Source organism: Pogona vitticeps, chromosome 2 (genome assembly GCF_051106095.1).
Source record: "Pogona vitticeps strain Pit_001003342236 chromosome 2, PviZW2.1, whole genome shotgun sequence".
Taxonomy (NCBI): domain Eukaryota; kingdom Metazoa; phylum Chordata; class Lepidosauria; order Squamata; family Agamidae; genus Pogona; species Pogona vitticeps.
Window position 1 is genome coordinate 82,949,236 of NC_135784.1, and position 15,293 is coordinate 82,964,528.

The 15,293-nt window shown below is 43.6% G+C and overlaps 2 protein-coding genes across 8 annotated transcripts in view; both read right to left on the reverse strand.

The window, feature by feature from the left end:
- The window catches only part of GNAT1 (G protein subunit alpha transducin 1), a 116,793-nt gene extending 104,998 nt beyond the window's left edge, over positions 1 to 11,795 (reverse strand). The window contains exon 1 of the mRNA XM_078385507.1: positions 11,710 to 11,795. The gene's annotated coding sequence lies outside the window, so the exon portion shown is untranslated. The remainder of the gene's footprint in view (positions 1 to 11,709) is intronic.
- Positions 1 to 15,293, reverse strand: part of SEMA3F (semaphorin 3F) — a 158,449-nt gene that overhangs the window by 66,265 nt on the left and 76,891 nt on the right. The gene's annotated exons all lie outside the window — the stretch shown is intronic.

Genomic DNA, 15,293 nt, shown 5'->3' on the forward strand with positions numbered 1-15,293 from the left:
AACAAAGAAGCAATTCTGCCCCCCACAACAGCTTTGCTATTCCCAACAGTCATGCTATTCTGTCCCACCCCTAAGATTATGAATTATGTATGCTCCCCTCTCTCTCTAGCAGTGAAGGAACATTTTTTGTTTTCTGTATAGCAGAAATGATCTATCTCCCAGAACCACCTAAGGGGGAAAAAAATACAGGTTTTCATAATTTAGGAAGACTCTTGTGTCAAAGAACCACCTTCGGTGACTTTTCCGGAGTACAGGAGAAGAGAAATAAAGTAGTTAATTAAAGAAATAAAACACAAGCATTTGCATGCCTGTATACATATATGTGCTGTATCCTGCCTACTTGTGTGAATACATGTCTTATTAAGTCAATGCAAAAACAAACAAACCAAAAAAGGCATTGCCACTAAGCCAAACGAAAGTTCAGTTAATGCATTTCTGTGAGCTTTGGTACATATACTGTTTATCCACTTTCTGGGGATTCATATGACAACCAAGGGCAAGTGCAACTCTCAAATCAGTGTGGCTGCTCAAATGTCAGTGCAGGGGGACAGTCTGTGTTTGTGTCTGTGCTCTACACAAACAAACATCTGCATGAAGTATCTGGCAGCAGTTCCAACATCTGCTTCTCTCTCCATTTGCCTGTCATAGCATTGAAGCTGGACAGCAGTTGAAGGACCCCCCATACAGCAGCCGGGGTGAGGCCAGCAGGGAAGGGGTGAACGAGGCCAGAGCAGTATTGAGCCTTGTTTAGGTTCTGCCTTCCTCCCTTCCTCAGTTTTTGCTTCCTCCCCAGCTGCTGCCTCCTCATAGGGAGATGGGGCCCCCGCGTTCTTTGCATGCTTCTCCCTGCCCCCTGCCACTGGGCCTGACGCAGTTCATTTGTGTCAATGAAATACTAATCCTCTAGTATTCATTTGGCACACCAATTTGCAACAATGGCTTGGCACCAAGTTGTGGTTCACTGACGGGCTACCACACCATGACCTCATTTCTCCTTCCTTCAACAGGGATGCATTGTGGGAGATGTGGGGGGGGGGAAGGTAATCCAGGGCCTGGAGGTCTTCCCTGGAAGGACTGCTGTCAAGCCAACAAAAAGACTGAGCAGAAATGGCCCTCAACACTCCTCCCTTTGACTCTGTAAAACAGTTAGACGGGTAGAATTGCTGGGCTTGTGAGTTTATTGCCCTTGGGAGTAAAGTGGCCACAAGAATGAACCAGGGTGGAGGCGTTACCAAGAAAGAGATGTCTTTTTATTTGCCAGGGAGTATCAATTCCTTGTTTAGCTGTCACTCTAAAAACCAGAAGGTCAACCGGTTGTTCTAAAGGGAACAAAGGCATGAAGCAAGGCAGGTAAGCTTCCATCCTGAATTTTTTTAACTTCCTGGTTGGGTTTTTCACATAACCACTCTGAAAATATATATATATATTGTTTTAATTGGAACATTTTGAACTAAATCAGCATATGGAAATGCTTAGAAAGCAAGGCAGCAGTCTAAAGTTCAACCAAACATGAAGGAGTGGGAGAAGGGAAAAGAAAGTAAGGAGCCCAGAATCGGAACCAAGAGTAACCAGATCTATGACTGATGCAGCAACAGGTTGTGCAGGAGACTAAGTGGCAATGGAGAAGGCAGGCTCAAGGAAGACAGCCTAGCAAAAACTGCAGGTACATGCCCATGTGACCTTAAATCATAGGACCTTAAATAAGATGTTTTGAGATACACAGGACTGCACCTCAAAATGAGTGGAAATACTCCTGGAATTAATTAGCCATCAGTCTCTTCTGATGAAACTACCATCATTGGTCTCAAGAACTGTGACACAGTGGGTAGAATTGTGACCCTCAGCTGGTCACAAAATAACCAGCCAGGGCATAGTATGACATGGATTTAAAAGTGAAGCTATTTGCTAAGTTAGCACCACAGTTTCCCAGTTATTAGTGATTCCTAAATGTTTGGCCCTAGACGCTCTTGGACTAGAGTTACCAGAAGACTTGACCATTAGTTTTGTTGGCTAGGACTTGTGGGAGTCCTGGCCATTGGGTATCTGAGGCTCCATCTTTCAAAACCACTGACCCAGCTGCAAAGCCAGGAGCTGGGTCAGTGCCTCTCACGAAAATGGGCAGCCAAGATCATCCAGTGGAAATAGGGCTGAAAGAGTTCAATGACTTGCCACCTGTGTGGCCTCGAGGAAGCCGCACAGCCAGAGTTCCACCAGAAAGAGACTGGTAAACCATTTCTGAGCATTTTATACCTAGAAAATCCTTGGAGGTCACTGGAATCAGAATTAACTGAAATGATACATTTTTATTATTATTAACAATACGTAACAGAAACTCTCACTTCCCGTCTCTTTAAGAACTCATAGGTTCAAGACTGCATAACCACAAAGGCAAGGGTCTTCAGCAACCCCCTCCCTCTTTCTCTTAAATCTCATATTACACTTACAGCATTATGACATTAGTTAATGTTGCAATTTTATTTTATCCTATGGGGAATATTTCCCCCCCTTAAACTTATCTGAAGATTCAAATTTCTCAAGTGGAGCAAAACATGTTTTTTCCATTGGTTGAGGTGACCATAACATCTGGGGCACTCAGCTTTTTCCTCCAGAATTAACTGTGTTTGAGGCTTGTTCTTTTTTTTTTCTTTTTTCACTGATTCCCTGCAGTGACTGAAAATGGATATCCTAAAGGAAAGGCAGGAAATTGCCATTTGTAGGTTTCTGCACGATAGACCCTTCTCTGCACTAGCAGTGAAGATTACACCAGAGTGATGACCGTAAAGTTCGTATTAGAACTAGTTTTAAAACATCCTCCTCTCATAGAGCCTGCTAGTCAAGGTGAGAATTTCATTTATTTTTATGATCTTCCCCTTTTCAAAAAGAACTGTATGAAGAGATGGGAATGAATATTGGCAGGCCAGTCCTACCCTTTCAGTCTTTAACCTGGAAATAAGTAAAGGAATTTATTCTGCGCTGGTGAAAACACAGATGCAGAAAGACACAGGCTTTTGCTCTCTCTACACAAGTATGCAGGCACACACGGAGATGCATACGCGTGCACGCATACACCCTATATGCATTACCATATATCATTGATCTTGTTATAATAATCATCATGTACCATTTAATCAGTTCTGACTTACAGCAACTCTTTTCAGGGTTCTCCCAAGAAGAAAGTATTCTGAAATGGTTTACTATTCCCTTCTTCCGGGACTGCGAAGCTTGCCAGAGGCCACACACGGGTGGATTCTGCTCATAAGAGGGACAGTGCGGAATCAAACCCCTCTGGGTTAAGTATCCTAGGATCAGGTCCTCTTCCCTCTCTTCATATATAAATAGATCTACACTGTTGTAGCCAAATGGCCACAATTTTGGCTTACAACCTTAGCTACACTATGGTAGCTAGTACCAGGTGCATGAGAAGAAGAAAATAATTCAACACAGTTTTGCCTAGCATAAGATGGAAATAACCCTTGCAGATCATTCTGCCTGAACTTCAGCTGCATGACAGCCAGTCCTTCAGCAGGTGCAGATTCTCCCTGGGGTGGGTGAGGTGCTCAGTGGGGTGGGTGCTCAGCCTACAGATTTTCTGCCTGTCACTCAGTTGCTAGACATACAGTCCCAAGCACAATGGAAGAATATAATACAGCACTGGTGTCTAATGTCACAGGTTTAAACAGATTCAAAGGTCTAGAAACAGGGGTGGTCAGAAGTTTCCTTTTCTTTTGCCTCCTACCTCTTGTGGTATGATCTAGCTTTCATTATACCAACTCTAGCCGTTGCTGCTGCAACCAGGTTTAATCTTGTTACTTAAAGATTCAGTGTTGCCGACAGAATGGTTATGTGAATCATATACTGTACTGTAGCACAATATCAGTTCTAGGCCTCTTTTTGTTTTACTCTTTTTTACAGGGAGACAAAGAAAATATCACAGCACATCAGGGTGGATTTGATTTAAATAAACCTGATTTAAATTATTATTTAAATCAAAAATCTGATTTTTCTTTACAATTTAAACAAAAGAATTATTTTTAGACTTAAATTGTGATTCAGATTAATTTAATTTTTTTTAAAAAAATCACTGATTTTTATTCACTCTGGAGAACACAGAATAACAGGAACTATTACTCCACATATATTTGACTGTCTGCATATAAGATCAATATGATCTTCTAAACCTAGATCAGCATTCTGCAAAGCTTCGCTCCTGAACCTCCCAAGATAAAAAGAGTAAGTTTTCCCTATGCTTCCACTATTCTTCTGCTAAGCAGTGCTTGCGATGATGGCTCCTGATACTCAGATGGAGATGCTTTGTAAGTTTACCATGTTTGCCTCAGCTATTATACTGTGCACACATTTTGCTTCTTTAAATTGCAGCTCTGTATTTCCTGTTTGTTTAAATCTATCTTATACTGCTTTACATAAAGACATCTTTTAAAAGTTGGGTGTCTGAAATTAAGTTCTTGCTGAACCCACCCGCTGTGCATAGCACCCCATTGGTGCTACACAGTTTTATGGGGGTGGGAGAGGAAAGCTAGTCTTGGCTGACAATGAGTGGCAGGCTTCAGAAACATGACTTTCCTACTTGTCAGTGAGTTAATTCCTAAAGCCTCCTTGGTTTCACAACCTCGGGGAACACAGTGGCTGTTCTAAAATATGAATCAGCAACAAGGAGCACATCCTGCTGAGGAGTGCCACAATATATACTTCCTGGGTCCAACCTGGTAACATTTTAAGCTGTTGTGAAGCTGGAGAGTACAGGTGGGAGATCTGAGCCTGCAGATTTCACACTAAGGAAACAATGGGCAGGTTGCAGCAGAACAGGCAAACTAATCTGTCAGCCATTCAACAATCCAATTACTTCACCCTTTGGTTCTGTTCTTTATATTCCAAAAGGTGGCTGAGATGCTGAGATTCCAGATTCCCTCCATGACAGTGCCCTTGTTACCCATGAAAATCTTGATGAAGTCTGTGCTGGATCTTGTGCGCTTGAAAACTTTTTTTTGTTTTGTTCTGGGATCTCTTTAAGGATTTAATATTAACTGTCTTAAAATATTAGAGCTGTGCCAATCTCTCCTATTTCACCTCCAAACTCATATTCATACAAGCAGAGGACTAGCCATGGAAGCAAGTGTATGTTTCGCCTCCTCTCCCTGAATGTGGAAAATGAATAATGGAAATTATCTGACTGCACTCCCAAATTACAGTGATCAAGGAGGGTGACTGACAGCCTAGTCACGTGGCTTGTCAATTTACTCACTAGTGGCAGATTCCCTGCAAATCTTTTTTCAGAGATGGGCATAATCCCTCATGTACAGCTATAGCTTCAAGCTGAGGTTATCTCGATGATAATGTATTATTTATAAATTGTCATCAATGTATATTTGTACTTTTAATGTAAGCCAGGAAAAAGACGGGCCCATTAACTTTGGAGAATGAACTACACTCTCCTGCAACTGTGCTGTGCAAGTCCAGGCTGGGGACGCTCTTTGGCTGCCCCTTCAAGATGGAAGTTCATACGATTCTGTGGGGAGAGCCTTCACAAAACAGGATTCTTGTTTTAACCATTCACCGCTTCTTTTCAAACCCCTAACTGTCAAAAATCATACTTGGGCTACGACTTAGGACAGAAGATAACCAGGCTCCATTACCAGAGGCACCATTTCTTAACACCACCAAAAGTTTCAGAGAATGATGAAAAGTATACTAGCAAGTAGACAAGGCATAATCTACATATTAAAATCTTAAATTCCTATTACTGGTTGTTGTTATTCTGAGCTTTTTGCCTCTTAAGCCTCATTCTAACATTTCTTTTTGGAATATTGGGGGGAGGCAGAAAACATTGATACTCCCTGACCATCCACCCCAAAGTCTTTTAACCACATAAAATCCTAAAGTTACAGTTTATTGGTTTACCGAACCTGTTCAGTCAGGATGGAAGCCTATTTGTAAAAGACGCTTTGCCAAATCCCACCACGAAAACGGCGTTTTTCAGTTGCCCATGAAGATTCCAGAGCTTGCACTTAAGAGAAAATGATAAGCAACATTAACCACCAAATCCTTCTACTATTTCAGAGTCATCTCTAATAATTAAATTTGCAAACGATGTGTCTTACTTCCTTAACAGGCAGCTCTGCAACTAAAACTAAAAATGGAAAGGGGAAGAAAACGTGTCACTCCTGTTGCCGGTAAGGAATCTTGCCCTGATGTCATCCTAGCTCGCCAACATAGCTAGGATCCTCCTCCTTTCAGCCTTATATTTAGCTACAACAGAACAGGAATAATTAGGTTCCAGTTAACCCCCTGGGTTAATCACTCCCTGGGTTAATCACCCCAAGTGTTTTGTTTTAGGCTCTGAATCTGCCATTAACTGACCTACCACATAAATAAAAAATTCAAGCAAGGGCAAGGAAACATTGGCTACAAAGTAAGGAAATGAACCCAGTTCATTTATGTGAATGACAGGGAAGGAATACCTGACATATAATATTAAATCTCTTAGGTTGGACTTTTGTTAATTAGAATAAAAGGCTACCTGCCTCCGGAGTACAGTTCTCACAGGCATTGCTACTGGCATTGCTTATGTCAAGAACATTTTCCTAGAGGTATGGACAAAGATCCACCCTGTTAGATCAAGGCACATCCACTCCAGTTGGGGCAGCGCTCAGGTGACCTGGGCACTTGTGTCATTTATGTGGCAAAGTAAAGGAAACAGGAAAACTTTAAAGTTCTGGCAGAATTTGTTTAAGAAAGAGAAGGAGGGAGCTGTCCTCTGGTTCATTCATATCTAGACAAGAAATAATTAAGAGTGAATTAACAGTAGCACAGAAACACAGATTGCTCTGCTCTCCAGTGAGCACTGTGTCAGTCTCCTCCCCGAGTACTACAGGCCTGTCGGATCTCTGATGCCGGCTGCTGTCTCTTTGCATTAGACATCCCATAAAACAAGGGAGAAACTCTGGAGAGAAAGGAAGCTTCCAACGCCTTGCACGCGGCCAAGTTTTTTAAAAAATGTGGCAGGTTCTCACTAACTTTGGTGTTACAGCCCAGTGATCTGTGTGCCAGCACAGAAAGGAAGGCCGGGCCGGGCGAAGCAAGTGACTGCTGGGTTAGATAACAGGGGTGGGTGGGGTGTATCTTTCTGGCAGGAAAAAGCAGGGATGGAGATGTCTGAGTTTCTGTAGGTAATCATTGCTTTCTGAGGGTCCTTGTGAAGGTGGATTAAAGTACCAAAGGGAGCACTGATGTTGTCACTGCTTCACACTTAGATTGCTTCTAGGCCACTGGTCCCCAACCTTGGGCCTCCAGATGTTCTTGGACTACAACTCCCAGAAGCCTTCACCGCCACCTCTGCTGGTCAGGATTTCTGGGAAATGAAGTCCAAAAACATCTGGAGGCCCAAGGTTGGAGACCATTATTCTAGGCTATCAAGTCAACAAGTGGTGTCACAGAAGAGTGTAGACCTGGGCCCCTGGCCTTCTGTAATGAAGCTGTTGGTCTGCACCAGAGCTGAGCACATGGCCTTCTTTTAACAATGTTTATATGCTCAGAGCACCAAGGTAGCAAATGCTCTTAGTATCCCTTTCTAGCTTACTTGTGAGAACTGGAAGCTCATCTCCACTCTCACTAACCGCCTCTGTACCAACATCTTCATCTGAACAAAGTTCATTCGCCCTATATAATCGACGCCCTACCAATCCTTTCGTGATATGTAAATTATTCCTGAACCAGTTCTCAGCTTCTGCTGATAGACCACTCCTCCATGGTCAAGCAGAAGCCCCATCAAACCTTGCAGTCCACACGGCTGAAAGCTACTACTATTACTACAACTACTGGAGGTGGATCCACAGTGAAATACTGCAACTACAGATAGTAGTTTTCCTGGCTTTCAGAGGATACATTTTAGCAAAACAAAAACAAAAACGAAAAACAACCCTGAAGAACAATCACAAGAAGGTGTCATGTGGATGCTACATAAGAGACCACAGGTCCATTTCACTACACTTTTGTTAACCGGCCCAAGAAGTAGCTACCTGTCTATCATTCCTCATCAGGGAGATGTCTTGGTACCATTTGCTAGTCTCAGGATTTATTCAGTGTTCTACCTGAGCAGTTCACCTTAGCGAATACTTCTATCTATAGTACCATGAGTGATATACAGTATTATGTTAGTTCTATGTTATTACAGCTGGGAGGTTGAGCTGTAGTAGAGGTCATCCAAGGTTGAGCTGCAGTAGAGATCACAAGCCACTACTTCTAATTACACTCTTCTATTGTCCCATGCCTTGACCTACACTCTAAAAGCTTGTAGAAGGCATAGTTGCAGTTTGGTTCCAGGATTCCTCTGGACAGTCCTGATACCTGATATATAAGTACAATGGACTGGCTTGCCTCAGTGGGTTAGGACTCTGGTTGAGGAGCCAAATGTTGGGAGCTCAATTCCTCACTGTGCCTCCTATGAGTAGAGCCAGCCTACGTGGCCTTGGGCAAGCTGCAGGGTGTTCCCAGGGCGCCCCTAGAAGAAGGGAAGGGTAAACCACTTTTCAGTACTCTATACCTAAAAAATCCTGAAAAGAATAATTGTAAGTCAGAACTGACTTGGTGGCAAGCAATTATTACTCTTATATAAGAAAGAATCTTGGATAGGACAATAATTAAATAAGCTGGTTAATTTTCTTCTTCTGCCCCTGGAGAGCTAAAGATGCCTGGCCAAAACCAGGACAGTTGTGCTGCTAATGATCAATTTCCTGTGGCAGTTCCCTCTGTCAATGGTTTTCAATTCAGTGGGCCAGCCCCTTCTTCCTAGATCTTTTTATGTTTTTATTTCATTTTCACTGGCATGACTGCCAAAGTTCACAAGTAATAGATTCAGAATAGAGATTCCCCTAACTTGTAAAGCCCACACGAATTCCAAAGAGACCTTGACATGCCTCCTGTACTCAGACTTCAGAATATTGTGGGGCTTATTTTGCTTTTAATGTGGTCTGCATTTTAGGGGTGCTTCACACTGGAGAACCCTGTTGGTCCATGCTCAGAAGCTCATTAACCAGTTACTCCCCTTGCAAGGTAATCCTAAACATGTCTACACACTGAAGTTAAGTCCACTGATTTCTGTAGACACACCTCTTGTAAATATGGACAGGATTGCAGTCTACAAAACTCCTTAAAATTGGAGTTCTGCAATCCTATCCATATTTGCAATGTACAACAATATGATGATTCCTGAGCCATAATCCAGTTCAGGAATGTCAGCCTTTGAACAAGACCATATATGACTCAACGACGTACAACCTACGAATGTAACTTCTAATGCAGTTACTGAGGAGGAGGCTGGGGTGGTGGTGTAGAGCCATCATTTGTTCCCTAGCTTGTTACCAGGAAGTGCTGAGAGGAAATAGAAGGAGCTATACAGCAACAGCAAGTACATCCCCATGGGTAGCAGCTGCCTCCTTGTCTGGCTGGTAGCACCAATAGCAATGCCTCCTGTCTCCTGTCCCTGTATAGTAATTTAGAATTGGAAACAGAATGGGCATGTGCAAAAATACAGAGCTCTTAAAATTATTTTTGAAAGCCTTCTCCAATTCTGCCACACAGCTCTGAATTGATCTAAGAGGAGTCTGTCCACCACTAATTGCATGCTATGTGCTTGCAAGACCCACCTGATTTTATTGAGTAAATTTTGGTAAATTTCAGCTTCAATCCTACACAGACTAAGTTGAGAACAAGACCCACTGGCATCCACAAGGTAAGACCTAGCAACAGACTCCTTTGCAACTGATACCCCTAGTGCATGACACCCTTCTCACTGCTTGTGACACTGTTAACTGGACAGATGATGATCTAAGAATGTTGGATTTAAAAAGATGCCTTAAGTCTGTACGTGAGCAGAGGACCATCAGGTTCTTTTGACTACAAGGTCTGTCCTACAAGGAATTTGGGGAACCCACATGACATGGGAAGAACACATGGCATATACGTATTATAACGAGACACCTTGGTGGATCCACCTAGATAAAGTCTCATCTGCAGGAAGACGGGAAATTGAAATAGAAGGGAATTCCTGCTTCCTGAACACTTACGCACAACATCACACTTCTTATGAACATTTCCCCCTGGCACAAGCCAGAAAGCAGATGGCAGGGCGAGTCCAGGACACAAGTACCTCTGTCATCTTTCTGGGTGACTCATTTCCCTCTTTCAAGTATTGTTACTAAGGAAAAAGGTGGAGGGACAAACGTATGTGGTGAAGACAGCCTTTTCACAACATAGCCATTCCCAGAGATGGAGGGAGTGCCTCAAACAGAAGGAAATGGATTTGTGTGTTGCTGTCTGAAAGTCATCACTGAAGTGATTCACAATTAGCTAGAAATACGCAGGAAAGGTTACCGTCTTAGTGGGCAGCTTCCATGCATCACACACAGCCAAAGGCATGGGATGCTTCCTCCTCTCACAGCCATGCCAAGATTAATCTTGCTACAGGATGTGATGTCTCAGGAAGTGAAATCAACAACCACCTTTGGCCTTGAACATCGCTTCCCCCATGCCTGCCCTCCCTCCCTCCCTTCTCCCAACCCCCCCAATCTCTTCTTGATTGGGTGATTTGTTTGCTTTCCCAAGAGTTCATGTTGTCCTAAAATGAGAGGAGGTTTTTTTTCCTGACCTGGGGCAAGACAGCTCGACTTTAGGAGGACGATGTGCTCTCCAGAGGCCTTACTGATGTATGCCTTGGTAATTAATGAATCAGTGTTTGTTTTATTCAGTGCAGCTGGCCAAGGAAACCCAACTGATGGCAGCACGCATGCACACACACACACACACACACACACACACACACACAGAGAGAGAGAGAGAGAGAGAGAGAGAGAGAGAGAGAGAGAGAGAGAGAGAAGGCGGTCCGGAGGCCAGCTTGGGATTGTTTATGCCTCTCCGATCTGTTTCCAATAAGGATGATGGATTGTTTGTTTGAGGCAGATTTGTTGATATTGTTTGTAAGCTCAATGGATAATTATTTGATGAGGAAGGCCCCAGGTCAGCTGTTCCCCACAGAGCAGAAAGCAAGTCGCAACATCCAGAGATATAACTAAGGAGGGAAGGCAAGAGAAACCCCCCCCTCACAAGAGGACCAGTCTTAACAGTATGCCAACAGATGATAGTGAATTCTTACAACAGCTGTGAATCTGCCCAGCTATGCCTTCTCCTCAGTGCCACTGCCAGGTGTGGGGCTGGCTGCTGAATCTGAATGGAGGGGAAGAAGGTTATTCTATGAAGCTACTTTGCAACGGTAATAAAAGGAATGTGCGGTCAAATCCATTCTGGCTTATGGCAACCCTGTCCAGGCGTACCAGTTTACCATTCCCTACCTCCGAGGGTGCTCTGGGACACTGTAGCTTGCCCAAGACCACACAGCCTGCCTCTTTTCCTACATGACACAGCAGGGAATTGGAACTCCCAACCTTTGGCTCTGCAGCCAAATACCTAACTCAGGGTGCCACAACATACAGTGGGGTCTCGACTTACGAACGACCCGACTTGCGAACAATTCGAGTTACGAACCTGCCCTATAGGGAAAGTAAGGACTCGACATGCGAACTTCCCTCGAGTTACGAACAGGGAAAAAGTCCCCCCTCCCTCCCCTTAGAGGCTTCTGGAGGGGGGAAAAGGGTCAGAAACTTAAAAATAAATACTGTACTGTTAAATAAAGTCACTTACCAGGCCTTGGTAGCCCCCAAGCCACAGGAAAAAGAGCAGGAAAGAGCTAAAAGCCGACACCCAGAAAGAGCCTGGCAGCCATTTTGTGGTTTTCCCCGCTCCTCTGCTGATCGGCTGGATCTGAGCAGGCTTCTGGAGGCTTGCTCAGCACCTAAAAAGCTTGCCTGAGTGCCTTTGTGCTGAAAAAATCAGCACAACATGGTTTAAAACATTATTTAAAATTGGCTTTGTTTTTTTTAAAAAAAGAGTTCTAAAGTGCTGCCTTTAGTGTTCCCTGCCTTCCCTGAACCTAAAGGGGAAAAAGAAAGAAAATATCCCCCTCTAGTGGCTGAAGGCAGAATAGCAGCTTTCCATTAGTTTCTATGGACAGAAAAGAGCAGATATGGATTAAATGGTTTTCAATGCATTCCTATGGGAAATGCAGATTCGACTTAAGAACTTTTCGACTTGAGAACCACCTCCCAATACGGATTAAGTTCTTAAGTCGAGACCCCACTGTAGGAGAGAAACACTGGCGGCTTTTTAAACTGGGATCCTATTGCCTTCCACTGCCAAATCCACACCAATAAGATAAATAACCCCACTGTGGGAGTTTACACTGCACTTCCCAATTGGTTCACTTTTCAGCCTTATCACGTGTCCCCTCCCCCACGTCTTTCCTTCACTCCTTGGCTTTATGTGGAAGCACAACATTCACATCTCTAAAATTTGGACTGTTTTTCCTCCCAGTTGCTGATTTCTGAGGCTGACTCTGATCACTTTGGGACTGGAGTTGCCTCAATGCAGAAGCCAATCATCTTTTTTCCTCTGGAACTGATCTCCCAGCTCCCCAGTGGACTCTTTGTGAGCTAACTTGTTAAAAAAAAGTAGGAGCAAGGGAAGGGGAGAGAAGCATTGAAACAAGCTGAGCAAAAACACTTGCCTGAGATGGGGATTTCTGTTTGAGAACTGTATGTGACATGAACATTGCAGGATACAGTGAACTCATTTCCCCTCCTCCACCACTTCTCCTCAGGTCTAGCAAGAAAAGAAAGACCAATATTGGACACTCTATTTTTAATTTTTTTTTCTGAAGTGATATAGCGCTGATTTGGTTTAACAGCTTATAAGCCTAGTGAAATGTACTCAATTTATTAGCTTCATCTAGCACCCTGTGAGGCTTTCTGGTTCACCACTAGAAAGTGGGTTAACAGTGCAGCAGTTATCAGACACAGAACTGAACTTGACAATTATACTTTCTTGTTTTTTTGGTTTTTTTTAAAAAGGAAAATGTTTAGAGGACAAACAGCAGGTGCTCATCTGGGGGCTAGTCCACCCTAATGGCACACCCCAGCGGACTGGAGATGTCGCCATCAACATCATCATAGGATATACCCACAACTTGCCTTATGAATTGAGACAGGAATCCAGAAAAGTGAGAAAAAATGTTATGCCAGCTGAATTGGTGCACAAGAAACACACCACACCAGAAAAGAAAAGAAAAGAAAGCGAACTTGTGGAAAATAAACATCCTCCTCCTGCTGTTCAACATGAAATAAATAACCCCAAAAAAGCGCAGACTTTCATGTGATTAGCTGTACATCATATGGATGGTGGCATTTTAAACCTTGCAAACGCTGACACAAACTTTGGTGCATAACACAGTGTACCCACACCCACAACCTTTATTTCTGATTATTTTCTTTCAATGAGACCATTTGCAAAAAGGCTAGATAACCTGCAGTGCACAGCCATGTGTTAAAGGCAAAGGAGGATTCTTCATATCTGTCTGCTGCGTATAGAAATGGAATATTTGTCCTTATCCGCTAGGTACACGAATGGGAGAAGATTCTGAAATCCTATCCGCCAGAGAAAAATGCTTCTCCAGAAAAGAGCCTCAACATCCACTCTGTGTCAAGATAGATGGTCTTTACATACCCTCACTCACCCACACACAGACACACACATGCACAGATTGTCTCTTTATGATTTGTGGGTGTCTCGAACCAGAAAACACTGACTTAAGAAGGCTTCCTGTGGAGAGAGGGGATGAAGTCACTCTCCTCTTATCAGGAATCCTTTTTCCTTAGTAGTTGGTTCTCCGCCCCTCCTTTAATTCCAGGACTCTCAAACTAGGGAGTTGTAATCTCTGTAGCTCAGCAAGGCCTCTTTTAACTCCTGCTGGGTTCTAATCACCTCAACCTTTAAAGCTTTTGCTCCTCCTGAGAAAACAACAAGGTGTCCAATCTTGGGAAGGTCAGCACGGGACTGCAGATAAGAGTACAGCTGTGTCCTGCCTTGTCCTCCCCAGTCTTATGGATAAGGCATTGTCTGGACTCTTCTCTCTACCCAGACAAACCAAGAAACCCAGGCTGGGGCCACCAGCTCAGACTTGGTGTGGACTTCTCATCCAGCCCAAACTCCAGCCAAGGAGCAGAGGGCTCTCCACCTGGCTAATCCACTCTCAAAGGGAGATTAAATGTAAAAGAGACAGACGGGTTTCTCCTATCAGTCTGTCCTATCACCCCTTTTGCCTCTCAGGTCCATCTGGTGTCTGCACAGGGTGCCGGCAGAAGCCCTCCTCACCAGACTGGCCAATCCTTTGTTTGCCTCAGTTGCTCTAATAGGATTATAGAAAACCTCTTCATAAATGCAGAAGAGGCTTGAGTTCCTCGCTGTTCACGCATCCGTCTACCCACCGCCCTTATAAGATGCCCTTCCATCCGTCATTACTTCGTCTCATTTCCTCCTGCTGGCTGCAGTGTCTTTGCTGTAACATTTGAATCTATTTTTGTAGCCACCTCCTTGAAAGTCTCATCCTGCTAGACAAGGATGGATCGCTGCTGATGAGGAGTCTCCCTGCAGAAGGGATAATGTCTTCCTTGTAATAGTTCTGCATCTCTTCTACCAACTTCCCACCCACTCCTTTTCCTGCTTGCCGTACAGAGATGGAGCTAATTTTTTCCATTCCCTGCATTGCTTAGAGGACTAGCATTCACTTATTCAGAGTAGAAAAGGGACATTTCCAGGTCCTGTCAGTGCATTTTGGCCTGAGCCCAGTGATTTAAGACCAGAAGTCCAGTGGCCAAACAACAGGAAGGCTAACACCAAAGTTAATCATATGTGATGGGTGAAATGGCATGGCCAAGGCATCAGTCCTCCTATATAATCTTGCACATACATATCTTGGAGTATATAATATTGAATACAGTGGAGCTACTTTTGAGTAAGCCTCCCTAGGATTAAGCTACAAGTGAATTAAGGTCTTGACAACAGATCCGTAGAGATTTAAGGCCAATACAGATGTTACAAGAGGTGGTACCATTTCATGCCTCTTCTTATTTCCTTTGCACAATGTTCTGCCTAACCAGATTTCCTGTGCTGAACTACAGCCTCCAAAATCCCCAAAGAGCATAGCTATAAATCCCACAATCCTTGACCCTTGGTCGTGTTGGCAAAAAGTAGTTCTACTGACTAATACAGAGATGAAGAATTGTATAAGGGGTGGATGAAGACTTGGTTCTTCCAGCAGGCCTTCCCCCCTCCCATTACATAGCTTCCTTATCCCATCTTGGACCCTATTTTCTTTACTGATCTTTATTGCT